Source organism: Symphalangus syndactylus, chromosome 13 (assembly GCF_028878055.3).
Source record: "Symphalangus syndactylus isolate Jambi chromosome 13, NHGRI_mSymSyn1-v2.1_pri, whole genome shotgun sequence".
Classification (NCBI taxonomy): Eukaryota; Metazoa; Chordata; class Mammalia; order Primates; family Hylobatidae; genus Symphalangus; species Symphalangus syndactylus.
In genome coordinates this window covers 34,232,842-34,245,053 of record NC_072435.2, presented here as the reverse complement: position 1 = coordinate 34,245,053, position 12,212 = coordinate 34,232,842, and the positions used below count along the sequence as shown (strand labels likewise).

The 12,212-nt window shown below is 56.0% G+C and overlaps 1 protein-coding gene across 4 annotated transcripts in view; it reads right to left on the bottom strand.

Annotated features, from left to right (window-relative positions):
- The window catches only part of CERS4 (ceramide synthase 4), a 53,158-nt gene extending 43,725 nt beyond the window's left edge, over positions 1 to 9,433 (bottom strand). For 2 of the 4 annotated variants that reach the window (XM_063615921.1, XM_055237517.2), the window contains exons 1-2: positions 9,241 to 9,433; positions 7,855 to 8,011 (exon numbers count right to left, since the gene is read on the bottom strand). The gene's annotated coding sequence lies outside the window, so the exon portion shown is untranslated. The remainder of the gene's footprint in view (positions 1 to 7,854; positions 8,012 to 9,240) is intronic. The other 2 variants (XM_055237516.2, XM_055237518.2) reach the window with 2 other exon arrangements.
- Between the last annotated feature and the right edge of the window lie 2,779 nt (positions 9,434 to 12,212).

Genomic DNA, 12,212 nt, shown 5'->3' with positions numbered 1-12,212 from the left:
CACTGCACTCCAACCTGGGCGACAGAGTGAGACTCTGCCTCAAAATAAAAGCAAAAACAAAAAAGAAAGGCCAAATGCAGATCCCAGCACTTTGGGAGGATGAGGTGGGCAGATCACTTGAGATCAGGAGTTCAAGACCAGCCTGGCCAGCATGGCAAAACCCCATCTCTACAAAAGAATACAAAAATTAGCCAGGCGCGATGGCTCACGCCTGTAACCCCAACACTTTGGGAGGCCGAGGCGGGCGGATCACGAGGTCAGGAGATCGAGACCATCCTGGCTAACAGGGTGAAACCCCATCTCTACTAAAAATACAAAAAAATTAGCTGGGCATGGTGGCGGGCGCCTGTAGTCCCAGCTACTCGGGAGGCTGAGACAGGAGAATGACATGAACCTGGGAGGCGGAGCTTGCAGTGAGCCGAGATGGAGTCACTGCACTCCAGCCTGGGTGAAAGAGTGAGACTCTATCTCAAAATAAATAAATAAATAAATAAATTAGCCAGGTGTGGTAGTGGACACCTGTAATCCCAGCTACTCAGGAAGCTGACGCAGAAGAACCGCTTGAACCTGGGAGGCGGAGACTGCAGTGAACCAAGATTGTGCCACTGCACTCCAGCCTGAGCGACAGAGCGAGACTCTCAAAAAAAAAAAAAAGGATCCTCTCCTTGGCTTCAGTGTCTCTGATTGCTTTCCTTGTACCCTGGTTAATCTGCCTTGTAACTGCCCAGGGACACGTCTGTCTCCTTGCTGAATGAGGGGTCTCTGGGAGGGCAGTAAACAAGTCCAATTCCTGTCACAGCCCATCACTCACTCCCACTCAGGCCCCAGCCCTAATGTCGCCTTTTCAGAGGGGTCCTGACTGCCCAAAATAAAGTAACGTCTCCTTGCTCTTCGTCACGTTTCTGGAAAATTCTAGGAGTGGGTGAGAAAGTCATAAATGTCCTGTCTCAGAGTCTGACCCTCTGGAGGCCTCAGACAAACCCAGATTGGCCCCCAGATCCTTCCAGACTCCAGCAAGGTCCCCGGGAAGCTGACATGTGTTAAGTGCCAGGTCCCTCTGTCATCTGTACTTTGCAACTGGGGAAAGTGAGGCATGGAATCATACAAAGTCATAAAGTAGGGAGTAGAGTCTGGGACTTGGACCCAAGCCTGCCTGTCTCCAGAACCTGCCTGTTACCTGCCACCCAAGGTACCCTACCCCCAACGCCATCTGCCCCCCCCACCAAGTCCAACCTCTCAGGCTGTAGCCATAAGGACCCGGGATGCCTGGCATCACTTCACATTTATTGGGTGCCCACTGCATACCAACTACACACCGGGATCCCAGCAGAGAACAGAGTAGACAAGAATTTTCACTCCATGGAGCCAATATTCTAGACATGGTGGAGATGAGGGAGTGGCAAAGACTCTCTCTCTCTATTTTTTTTAGAAATGGGGTCTTGCTATGTTGCCCAGGCTGGTCTTGAACTCCTGGGCTCAAGTGATCTGCCCAACTTGGCCTCTCAAAGTGCTGGGATTACAGGCATGAGCCACCTGATCTGGCCCTGCATTTTGATAATTTGTTTGTTTTGTTATCGTCAGGTGGAGAGAAAAATAAGGCAGAAAAAGGAATGAGGAGTCAGGCAGTGGGGGCTGCAATTTTCTTTCTTTTTTTTTTTTTTCCGAGACCAAGTCTCGCTCTGTCGCCCAGGCTAGAGTGCAGTGCCACCATCTCGGCTCACTGCAACCTCCATCTCCCAGGTTCAAGTGATTCTCCTGCCTCAGCCTCCCAAGCAGCTGGGATTATAGGCGCCTGCCACCACGCCTGGCTAATCTTTGCATTTTTAGTAGAGATGGGGTTTCACCATGTTGGCTAGGCTGGTCTCGAACTCCTGGCCTCAGGTGATCTGCCCACCTCAGGCTCCCAAAATGCTGGGATTACAGGTGTGAGCCACGGTGCCCTGCAGGGCTGCAATTTTAAAGAGGGAGGTCAGGAAGCCCTCCCTGAGAAGGTGGGGAGGTGAGGGAGGAAGCCCTGGTGATAGAACATTCTAGAAAGGGGGAAGAGCCAGTGCAAAGGCCCTGAGGCAGGGCCAGGCTTCCTGGACTCAAGGCACGGAGAGGTGGCTTGTATGGGTGGAGCGGAGGAGTGTGTGGGAAGAGGTAAAGGCAGGGAGGTGACAGCCTTTCTTTCATTCATTCATTCATTGATTCATTCATTCGAGATGGAGTTTCACTCTTGTTGCCCAGGCTGGGGTGCAGTGGCATGATCTCAGCTCACTGCAACCTCTACCTCCCAGGTTCAAGCAATTCTCTTGCCTCAGCCTCCCGAGTAGCTGGGATTACAGGCTCATGCCACCATGCCTAGTTAATTTTTGTATTTTTAGTAGAGACGGGGTTTCACCATGTTAGCCAGGCTGGCTGGTCTTGAACTCCTGACCTCAGGTGATCTGCCCGCCTCAGCCTCCCAAAGTGCTGGGAATACAGGTGTGAGCCACTGTGCCTGGCCTCCATTTATTTTTAAAGACAGGGTCTCACTGTGCCTTCCAGGCTGGAGTGTACTGGCGTGACCCTGTCACAGCAGCCTCAAACTCCTGTAGCCTTCTGCTTACGCCTGCCCTCACCAACATCCCAGATGGAGAAACAAAACCCAGAGGACCACCTCCCTCCCGTCCTGTCACTGTCTGGGTGACATCACCCTAAAAAGCCCAGCCCCTATTCCCCTGCCCCTGCTGTGGCTCATCACACCTGCCAGATCACAGAGGAGTGCCAGGGACAAGGGACTCCCCCTCCCAGTTTGGACGCGGACGGAGGGTACAGTCCGGGTCACAGTGCCGTGGCTCGACAGAACCTTGGATCTAGGCTCCAGCATCCAAGTGTCCAAATTCCCTCCCTGTGAAGCCCAGGTTCATGGTGGGGGTGGGGAGGGTACCCAGGCTCTTGTGGGGTACAGGGAGAGGGGACCGAGTTCTCTCTCTTTTGCCTGGGAAGGGAGTGACTGCAGGCTAGAGGCTGGCCCATCCCCCAGACACACCCGCTGTTTTTTTTTTTTTTTTTTTTTTTTCGAGACAGAGTCTTGCTGTGTTGCACAGGCTGGAGTGCAGTGGTGTGATCTCTGCTCACTGCAACCTCCGCCCCCCTGGTTCAAGCAATTCTCCTGCCTCAGCCTCCTGAGTAGCTGGGACTACAGGCACACACCGCTGCACCTGGCTAATTTTTGTATTTTCAGTAGAGACAGGGTTTCGCCATGTTGGCCACGCTGGTCTCAAACTCTTGACCTCAGGTGATCCACCCATGTCGGCCTCCCAAAGTGCTGGGATCACAGGTGTCAGCCACCGCACCTGGCCCTGCTGCTTGGCTTTTGCTGTTTGTCCTCTAGTCCCCTGATCGAGGCTACCATCCCTGCATCCCTAGGGCTCCCATCACCTATCTGAGAACGTCCTGGCTCCTGCATCCAGCTCTGGCTGCTTGCCCACTGGCTGCTGCCCTCGCTTCCTCCTCCTCCTCCCCCTCCTATTCCTCCTCCTCCTCCCCCTCCTCTTCCTCCTCCTCCCTCTCCTCCTCCTCCTCTTCCTCCTTCTCCCTCTCCTCCTTCTCCTCCCTCTCCTCCTCCTCCCCCACCTCCTCCCCACTGCCCTTCATCTCCTCTGCTTCCATACGCTCATCAGTACCCTTCCCTGGCTACTTCCCTCTCTCGGTTCAGCTGAGCCCCATTGTGTGGAGGGGAGGAGGAGAAGCCTTGGCCACTGAGTGGTCCTCCTCTCCTTCCTCCTGCCAGCTTCCTCAGGCTTCAAGGTTCGAGCACCCCAGCGCAGGTGACCACTGCACATACAGGACAACAAAGTAACCGTGCAAAAGCAGTAGGGTCCCAAAACCTTTCACTCCTCAAGTCCCCTTAAGCAAGGACTCTCCAGGGTCTGCTGTGGTTGGACTGGGGGTCCCCAAGGATCTCCAGTCTCTTCATCTGCTCCTCTCTCTATTCTACGACTCCTTGCTTAGTTTGCTCCAGCCACCCCAGCCTCATTGCGTTCCTCCAACACACCATGCCTGTTCCAGCCTCAGGGCCTTTGCACCTGCTGGGCCTTCTGCCCGGAGCACTTTTCCTCCAGATGTCTAGCTGCTCCTTCCAGCCTCATCCTTGTCCCCATCACCTTCTCCCTGCAGGGACATCAGCTCCGTAAGGCTTCCTGTGGCTCACTGTCTGTCCCCAGTGCCTCCCACTGCAGACACTTCCTAAGTCTGTGTTGAATGAACAAATGACAGACAGACAGACAGACAGGGGTGGGAGGAAAGTGGGGCCAGGCACAGGGCAGAAGGGGTCCCCAGGGCATGGCTAGTAGGAAATGATCACTTTTCAGACACAGTGCCGTGGGACCCTGGATTAAAATCTGTCTCTAGGAGTCCAGGAGGGGGTAGGGAAGGAAAGCTGAGCTGAGCTCCAGGCGGTTCAGTGTGTGTATGTGTGTGTGTGACAGCATCCTATTAACAAAGATATAGAGTCCAGACTCAGGGAGGGGAAGGTCTCTTCTATGCTACTCTGTTTTTTGTTTGTTGTTTGTGTTTGAAACAGTGTCTTGCTCTGTCACCCAGGCTGGAGTGCAGTAGTGTGATCTTGGCTCACTGCAACCTCTGCCTCCTGGGTTCAAGCAATTCTCCTGTCTCAACCTCCCAAGTAGCTGGGATTACTGGAGCATGTCACCACACAGGGTTAATTTTTATATTTTTAGTAGAGACGGGGTTTCACTATGTTGGCCAGGCTGGTCTCGAACTCCTGACCTCAGGTGATCTGCCCGCCTCGGCCTCTCAAAGTGCTGGGATTACAGGCGTGAGCCACCGCCCCGGGCCTCTCTATGTTACTCTGGTCAGAGCCATGATGGGTCTGAGGGGCCTATTCAAGGATGGCAAAGAAAAACCTGTGCTTGACCAGGCGCGGTGGCTCATGCCTATAATCCTAGTGCTTTGGGAGGTTGAGACTGGAGGCTTGCTTGAGGCCAGGAGTTCAAGACCAGCCCAGGCAACATAGTAAGACCCCTGTCCGTCTGTACAAAATTCTTTTTTAACGATTAGCTAGGCATGGTGGTACCTGCCTGTGGTCCCAGCTCTCAGGAGGTTGAGGCTGCAGTGAGTTATGATCATGCCACTGCACTCCAGCCTGAGCGACAGAGCAAGACTCTGCCTTTGAAAGAAAGAAAGAGGCAGAGTGCAATGGCTCATGCCTGTAATCCCAGCACTTTGGGAGGCTGAGGTTTTGAGATCAATAGTTTGAGACCAGCCTGGGCAACTGGTGAAACTCTACAAAATCACTACAAAAAATGCAAAAATTGCCGGGCGCGGTGGCTCACGCTTGTAATCCCAGCACTTTGGGAGGCTGAGGCGGGCGGATCACGAGGTCAGGAGATCGAGACCATGGTGAAACCCCGTCTCTACTAAAAATACAAAAAAATTAGCCGGGCGTGGTGGCGGGCGCCTGTAGTCCCAGCTACTCAGAGAGGCTGAGGCAGGAGAATGGCGTGAACCCAGGAGGCGGAGCTTGCAGTGAGCCAAGATTGCGCCACTGCACTCCAGCCTGGGCGACAGAGCGAGACTCCATCTCAAAAAAAAAAAAAAAAAAAAAAAAAATGCAAAAATTAGCCAGGTGTGGTGACTCGTGCTTGTAGTCCCAGGCTGATTGCTTAAACTTGGGAGGTGGAGGTTGCAGTGGGCCATGATCGAGTCACTGCACCCCAGCCTGGGCAATAGAGCCAGAACTTGTCTTGAAAAAACAAAACAAAAACAAGAAAGAAAAGAGCTTGTACTGAAAGGCGTGGGGAAGAGAATAGGGTTGGTAAAGAGGAGCCACAAAAGAGTGAGACGGGCTGGGCGCGGTGGCTCACGCCTGTAATCCCAGCACTCTGGGAGGCCGAGGCAGGTGGATCACCTGAGGTCAGGAGTTCGAGACCAGCCTGGCCAATGTGGTGAAACTTCCATCTCTACTAATAATACAAAAATAAGCCAGGTGTGGTGGCAGGCACCTGTAATCCCAGCTACTCAGGAGGCTGACACAGGAGAATTGCTTGAACCTGGGAGGTGGAGATTGCAGTAGGCCGAGATTGCACCATTGCACTCCAGCTTGGGCGACAAGAACGAAACTCCATTCCAAAAAAACAGTACGATGCCTGCTACTGAATTATCAAACAGGGGTTTCAAGACCCTTTCCTCCTATGAAAGCACCAGCTCCCTTGGCTCCCAGCTTGCCACATACTCCTGGTTTTCCTTCTGCCCTCTTTCTGCTGTCTCCCAAGCTCCCAGCTTGCTTCGAAGCCCATCCTGCGCCATACCACCTGGGTGTCTAGTGGCATTGCAATTTCCAGATGCTGAGAACAGATTGCTGACTTGCACCTAAAGCTGCTTGCCCATGAGAAGCTGCTCCCTCCCCCAGCCTCTCCATACCTCTCCAAGATCCACCCAAGTCTCACCCGTCCACACCTTCACCTGGTCCAGCCCCATCATTACTCCCCTGGCCTGGCGCAGTCCCTTCCATTCTGGTCTCCAGGCTCCTGCCTTCGACCCCTGCAGTCTGTTCCCTGAGCTCTAAATAATGCCAAATGTTTGTTCAAGGCTGGCAGGCTGGCTCTGCCCTTCCTCCTCTCCCCTCTTCTGGATCTTACAACCCTGGCTTTGTGGTTCTTTCATCCAAGCACCCTGGCAGTTTCTCTCCTCTGCAATTTGCCCACTGGTTTCTTGGCCTGGTTAACTCCTCCTCACCCTTAGCGACCCAGCCAACTGTCACCTCCTCCAGGAGGCCTTCCCTGACTCCTCTGGACTCCCCCTGACCCCAGGCATGACTGTGATTTTTTTTTTTTTTTTTTGGAGACAGTCTCACTTTGTCACCCAGGCTGGAGTGCAGTGGCGTGATCTCGGCTCACCACAAATTCTGCCTCCCAGGTTCAAGAGATTCTCCTGCCTCAGCCTCCCATGTAGCTGAGATTACAGGTACATGCCACCACGCCTGGCTAATTTCTGTATTTCTAGTAGAGACGGGGTTTCACCATGTTGGCCAGGCTGCTCTCGAACTCCCGACCTTAGGTGATCTGCCTGACTCAGCTTCCCAAAGTGCTGGGATTACAGGTGTTAGCCACCACACCCGGCCCCTCTGTGATATTTTAATAGCCTCCAGCTCTGTAATATTCTCGTGATATTTTAATAGCCTGTTTAGCCAGTATTCACCACTAGCCAGGCACTGTGTTCAGCTCTTTACCTATAGGTCATGACTGCTATTATCCCATTTTACAGGTGGAGAAACTGAAGCAGGAGGTGGTGAAGTCAGTAGCCCGGAGGCCCTCAACTCAAAGTGGCAGGACAGGGCTGGGGGGAGTCAGGCTCAAGCCCAGCCAGTCGGAAAGGGAGAAGCTTGTGGTGCTCAGAGAAGGGGGCAGGGCAGCGAGCTCCCAAGGCACCTGCCTTTCTGTGCCATCCCATGGGTGGGAGGAGGGGACCTGGGCCCACTTCTGCTGCCAACTACAGGCATCCCAGTGGCTCCTGAGCCAAGACATTCTGTGCCAGGCACTGGGCCAACCACTTTATTCAACCTGCAGACAGCCCTGGGTCAGGAGGTGGACACTGTTGTGAATTTCTCAGAGGAGAAAATGGAAGCCCACACATTCCCCCGAACTGCCACCGGGCGTTAGAGCCCTCCATGGTTCCTTAGGGGTGTGGCTGCCACCGAGATCTGCCTAGCCTCGGCTTTCATTGATCCATGGACACTCCCAGGCTCGGATACTACTGACCCATTTTACAGATGGGTAAACTGAAGCTCAGAAACCTTTCCCTGGGGGCCCAACGGCCAGTTCAATGACCAAGGCCGCCCCCACCCCCCACACCCCAGGCTCAAAGTACCTCTGCTGGCAGTGGGTGAGCTGGAAAAACAGGTAAGGAAAGTCCTCAATGCCTCTTCCTCCACGCCTGGCTGGGCCTACTGGGGCCCAGGTGCACTGAATGAGGCTTCTAATCAGCCCCCCAGCTCCACTTCTGTGTTTATTCACAGCAGCTGCTCCTGGAAGGCAGACCCATTTGAGGCTGGGGAGGCCTAGGGTTTCAAAGACAATTCCACAGTCCAGGAACCCTATCCCCATATAACAGACCCAGGTCGCCCCAGTGGGGTCACCCTGGCCTCTGCGCTCAGATGCCCGAGACCTTGCCTGAGCTCAGACTGGAGTCGATGGGAGCATTCCCCCATCTCATAGGTTTTACAAACCACAACAGCCTCTCCCGCTGCCCGCCTCCCTGTGTCCACCAGAGCGGCTTCTCCTCAAGTCTCCCATCCCAGCAATGAAAACCTATATACTCCTAACTACCCAGGAGAAACATCGGTCCCTCACGCCCCACTTGCAAACAGGCAGAATTAGACGATGCTCCTCTGCCAAAGCGAATTTTCAGTTCACCCACTTCCTATCACACCTTCCAGCCACGTCAAGCCAGCAGCCCCCTTCCAAGTATCTCCGTCTCTCCTACCCACAGCGGCTACGGGATGTTCTTAAGACACAATCCGATCACGCCATGCACCTGCTGTTCCAAGCCTCCCTGGTCCCCACCGCCCTGAGAACGGGTTCCACACTCTCCTCGCCGCTTCCCAGGCCCCGGCCAACCTCTCTCCACCTCAGACCCTCCCTCTCCGCGTTTCAGCCACGCTGGCCTCTTTTCTGCTGGCACACACTCCCGGCTGGGCCCTGCCACACAATCTTGCTGTTTCCTGGGCCTAAAAAGCCCTCGCTGGCTGGTCCAACCAGGCCAAATGACATTATCCCCCACTGGGCACCTCCACCTCACCCCGGCCGCCTGATGGGTTAGCTCGGGCTTGGAAGGACGTGTTTAAGCGGTTCTCAGAAGCCGTCTACGCGGCCGGGCTGCGGGCTCCGAGACCAGGGCCCCAGCTGCGTCCCCAGCCCTGGCACGTCGGGGGCACGGGGCGCTCCGCCGGCTCACACATCCGGATTCCCCCGCGTCACGAGGCCAGGATCGCCCCTACTCGCTCCCGCCCGTTTCGCAGCCGCGTCCTCGGGCACCCGCTGCGCCCCGGCCTTCGTGGGGGAGCGCGGATAGCTCGGGGAGACGGCCCAGATGGGGAGCCCCGAGGGGAACAGTCCCTGGCGGGGTGTTGGGGGCTGGAGCCCAGCTGCGAGTGGGGGCCAGGCCATGGCCGCGCCATGGCCGCGGAGGCGGGGCCGGGGCCCGCAGTGAGGGTGGCGTTCGGGGTGGTGTTCGCGGCGCGGGGCGCTCGCTTACCTGGGGGCGCAGGCGGCCGGGCGCACCGAGGGCCGGCGGCGGGGCTGGGGACTGCGCGCCTAACGGGGTATCCGGAGCAGCTGCAGACACGCGCCGCCCGCTCCAGGCAGCCGGACTCTGCTCCCGGCCGGGCCTCGGCCCCCAGCAGGGGAAAAAAGGCTTGACGGGGGGAGCCCGGGGCGGGGCCGTAGGGGCGGGGCCTGGGCGGGGCAGGCGCCCCGGAACGGTGAGGCCTGGCGCTGGGCTGGGGCCCTGGAGAGGCGGGGCCTGGCTCGGGGCGGGGGACTTGGAGGGCCCGGGCCTGGAGCGGGCGCCGGGTGCTCTAGGCGCTTGCCCCCCCGGCGCAACTAGGCCTCTCCCTGGTCCCCGACCCCTCACCCGCACCCCATCCCCGCCCCCCGTTCCCGCCCCCCATTCTCGCTCCCGCCCCCGTTCCTGCTCCGCCCATCTCTGCCCCGCGGCGCGCCTGGCCCGGGTCCAGCCTAGCGTTTCTAGCCTGCGCCTTATCTCTCCCCTTTGAACCCAGCATTGTCCGCTGCGCGCTCCGTCCGGCCCCGGCTTCACCCCTGTTCTCTGTCTGTCTCCCTGGCCCCCTCCTGGGTCCCCTCTTCTGCCCGAGATGCTCTGGCTCCGCTCATCTGTCCACACCCTCACACTCCCGGGGCGCCCTGGGCCTCTGGGGCGTATAGTTAGGTGGTGCACAGGGGAGGCCCAGACTTTTCCAGGCCTCAGCGGCCACCCTGGGTACCCCGAGTCTGGGGCCCTGTTGGAGGGCCAGTCCAGGGGTTCGCCCGAGGCGCACGCGGGGGCCAACCGAGGCGGTGAGGGTACCCGGCAAAGGCTGCGATTTGGTGGGGTGCAGGGGTCAGGCGACAGAGCTGGGAAGATAAGATGGGAGATAGGCCGGGTGGGTTGTGGCGCAGCCCTGGTTTTGGCTGAGGGCAGCAGCAGTGGGGGCTGGGTCCCCCGCTTGCCTGGTAGAACCGAAAATGACCCGGTCTCAGCAGCGCGCAGGGGCCGGCAGCCTGGGCGATCCCTGAACAGAGGACAGCCCCAGGGGGTTTCATAGTCGCTGGCCCACCGCATGTACCCTGGACAAGTGGCTTCACCTTTGGACAATAAGCCTCTGTAAAATGGGGATAATAAACCTTTCTCTGACTCAGCTCAGCAGATCCAAGACCCATGGGGTGAAGTTGGGGCCTCCCTGCCATAGGGCCCTAGGCAAGCTGAGATTTGATTTCCTCGCACAGACAGAGGCGCGTGGGGTGGGGGGGTGCGGGGCGGTCAGGGAGGTAGGAGACCTCTGTTGCAAGTGTGGAAGAACCTGTCCCTCCAAGTTCAGACTCCTGGCGTTTGCACTTGGCCTTCCCTCTGCTACACTGTTTCTCTTTTCTTTTCTTTCTTCCTTTCTTCTTTCTTTTTTGAGACAAGAGTCTTGCATTGTGGCCCCGGCTGGAGTGCAATGGCGCGATCTCGGCTCACTGCAACCTCTGCATCCTGGGTTCATTCTATTCTCCTGCCTCAGCCTCCCGAGTAGCTGGGATTACAGGCGCCCACCACACCCGGCTAATTATATATATATATATTTTTTTTTTGGAGAGACGAGGGTTTCACTATGGTGGCCAGACTGGTCTCAAACTCCTGACCTGGTGATCCGCCAGCCTTGGCTTCCCAAAGTGCTGGGATTACAGGCGTGAGCCAGCATGCCCGGCCTTCTCTTTTCTCTAAAAAAAAAAAAAATCTGTTAGAGGCTGGGTGCGGTGGCTCATGCCTGTAATCCCAGCACTTTGGGAGGCTGAGGCGCGTGGATCACCTGAGGTCAGGAGTTCGAGACCAGCCTGGCCAACGTGGTGAAATCCCATCTCTACTAAAAACACAAAAATTAGCCTGGAGTAGAACTGCATGAACCCTGGAGGCAGAGGTTGCAGTGAGCGGAGATCGTGCCACTGTACTCCAGCCTGGGCAACAGAGTGAGACCCTGTCTCAAAAAAAATTTCATTAAAGATGGGAGTCTTACTCTGTTGCCCAGGCTGGAATGGAATGTCATGATCCTAGCTCATTGAAGCCTGGGACTCCAGGGCTCAAGCAGTCCTCTCACCTCAGCCTCCAGAGTAGCTAGGACTATAGATGCCTGCTACCATGCCTGGCTAATTTTTTTTTTGTTTTAAATAAAAAAATCTTTGGTAGGCAGGGTGTGGTGGCTCATGCCTGTAATCCCAGCAATTTGGGAGGCCGAGGCAGGTGGATCACCTGAGGTCAGGAGTTCGAGACCAGCCTGGTCAACATGGCGAAACCCCATCTCTACTAAAAATACCAAAGTTAGCTGGGCATGGTGTTGTGCACCTGTAGTCCCAGCTACTCGAGATCTGAGGCAGGAGAATCGCTTGAACCCAGGAGGCGGAGGTTGCAGTGAGTCAAAATCATGCTGCTGCACTCCAGCCTGGGTGACAGAGCAAGACTCTGTCTCAATTAAAAAATAATAATAAATAAGAATAAAAACCAACTTTGGTAGAGGTGGGGTCTTGCTCTGTTGCCCAGGCTGGTCTGGAACGCTTAGGCTCAAGTGATCCTTCAGCCTCTGCTTTCCAAGGTGCTGGGATTACAGGCAAGAGCCGCTGTGCCCCAGCCTCTTTACCTTTTCAAAAGCATACATCCTTCTCCCTGAGCCCTCAGTCCCCTCCTCCTTCCTCCATTGCCTGCTCTACCCCACCCCCACCATATTCACATGTTTATTTTCTCCTGTCTTTCCCTCCAAGAGCTTGTTTGCACACCTGGAAGAGAAAGATAATAAAGCAACTTTTCTCAGTTGTTGTGACTAGGGAGTTATTGAATATCACACGTCGCACACTCCAGGGTGCTCAGAGCATGGCATTTGTTTGTATTAATAATATATGACCGGGCTTGGTGGCTCACACCTGTAATCCCAGCACTTTGGAAGCCTGAGGTGAGTAGATTGCTTGCAGGAGTTTGAG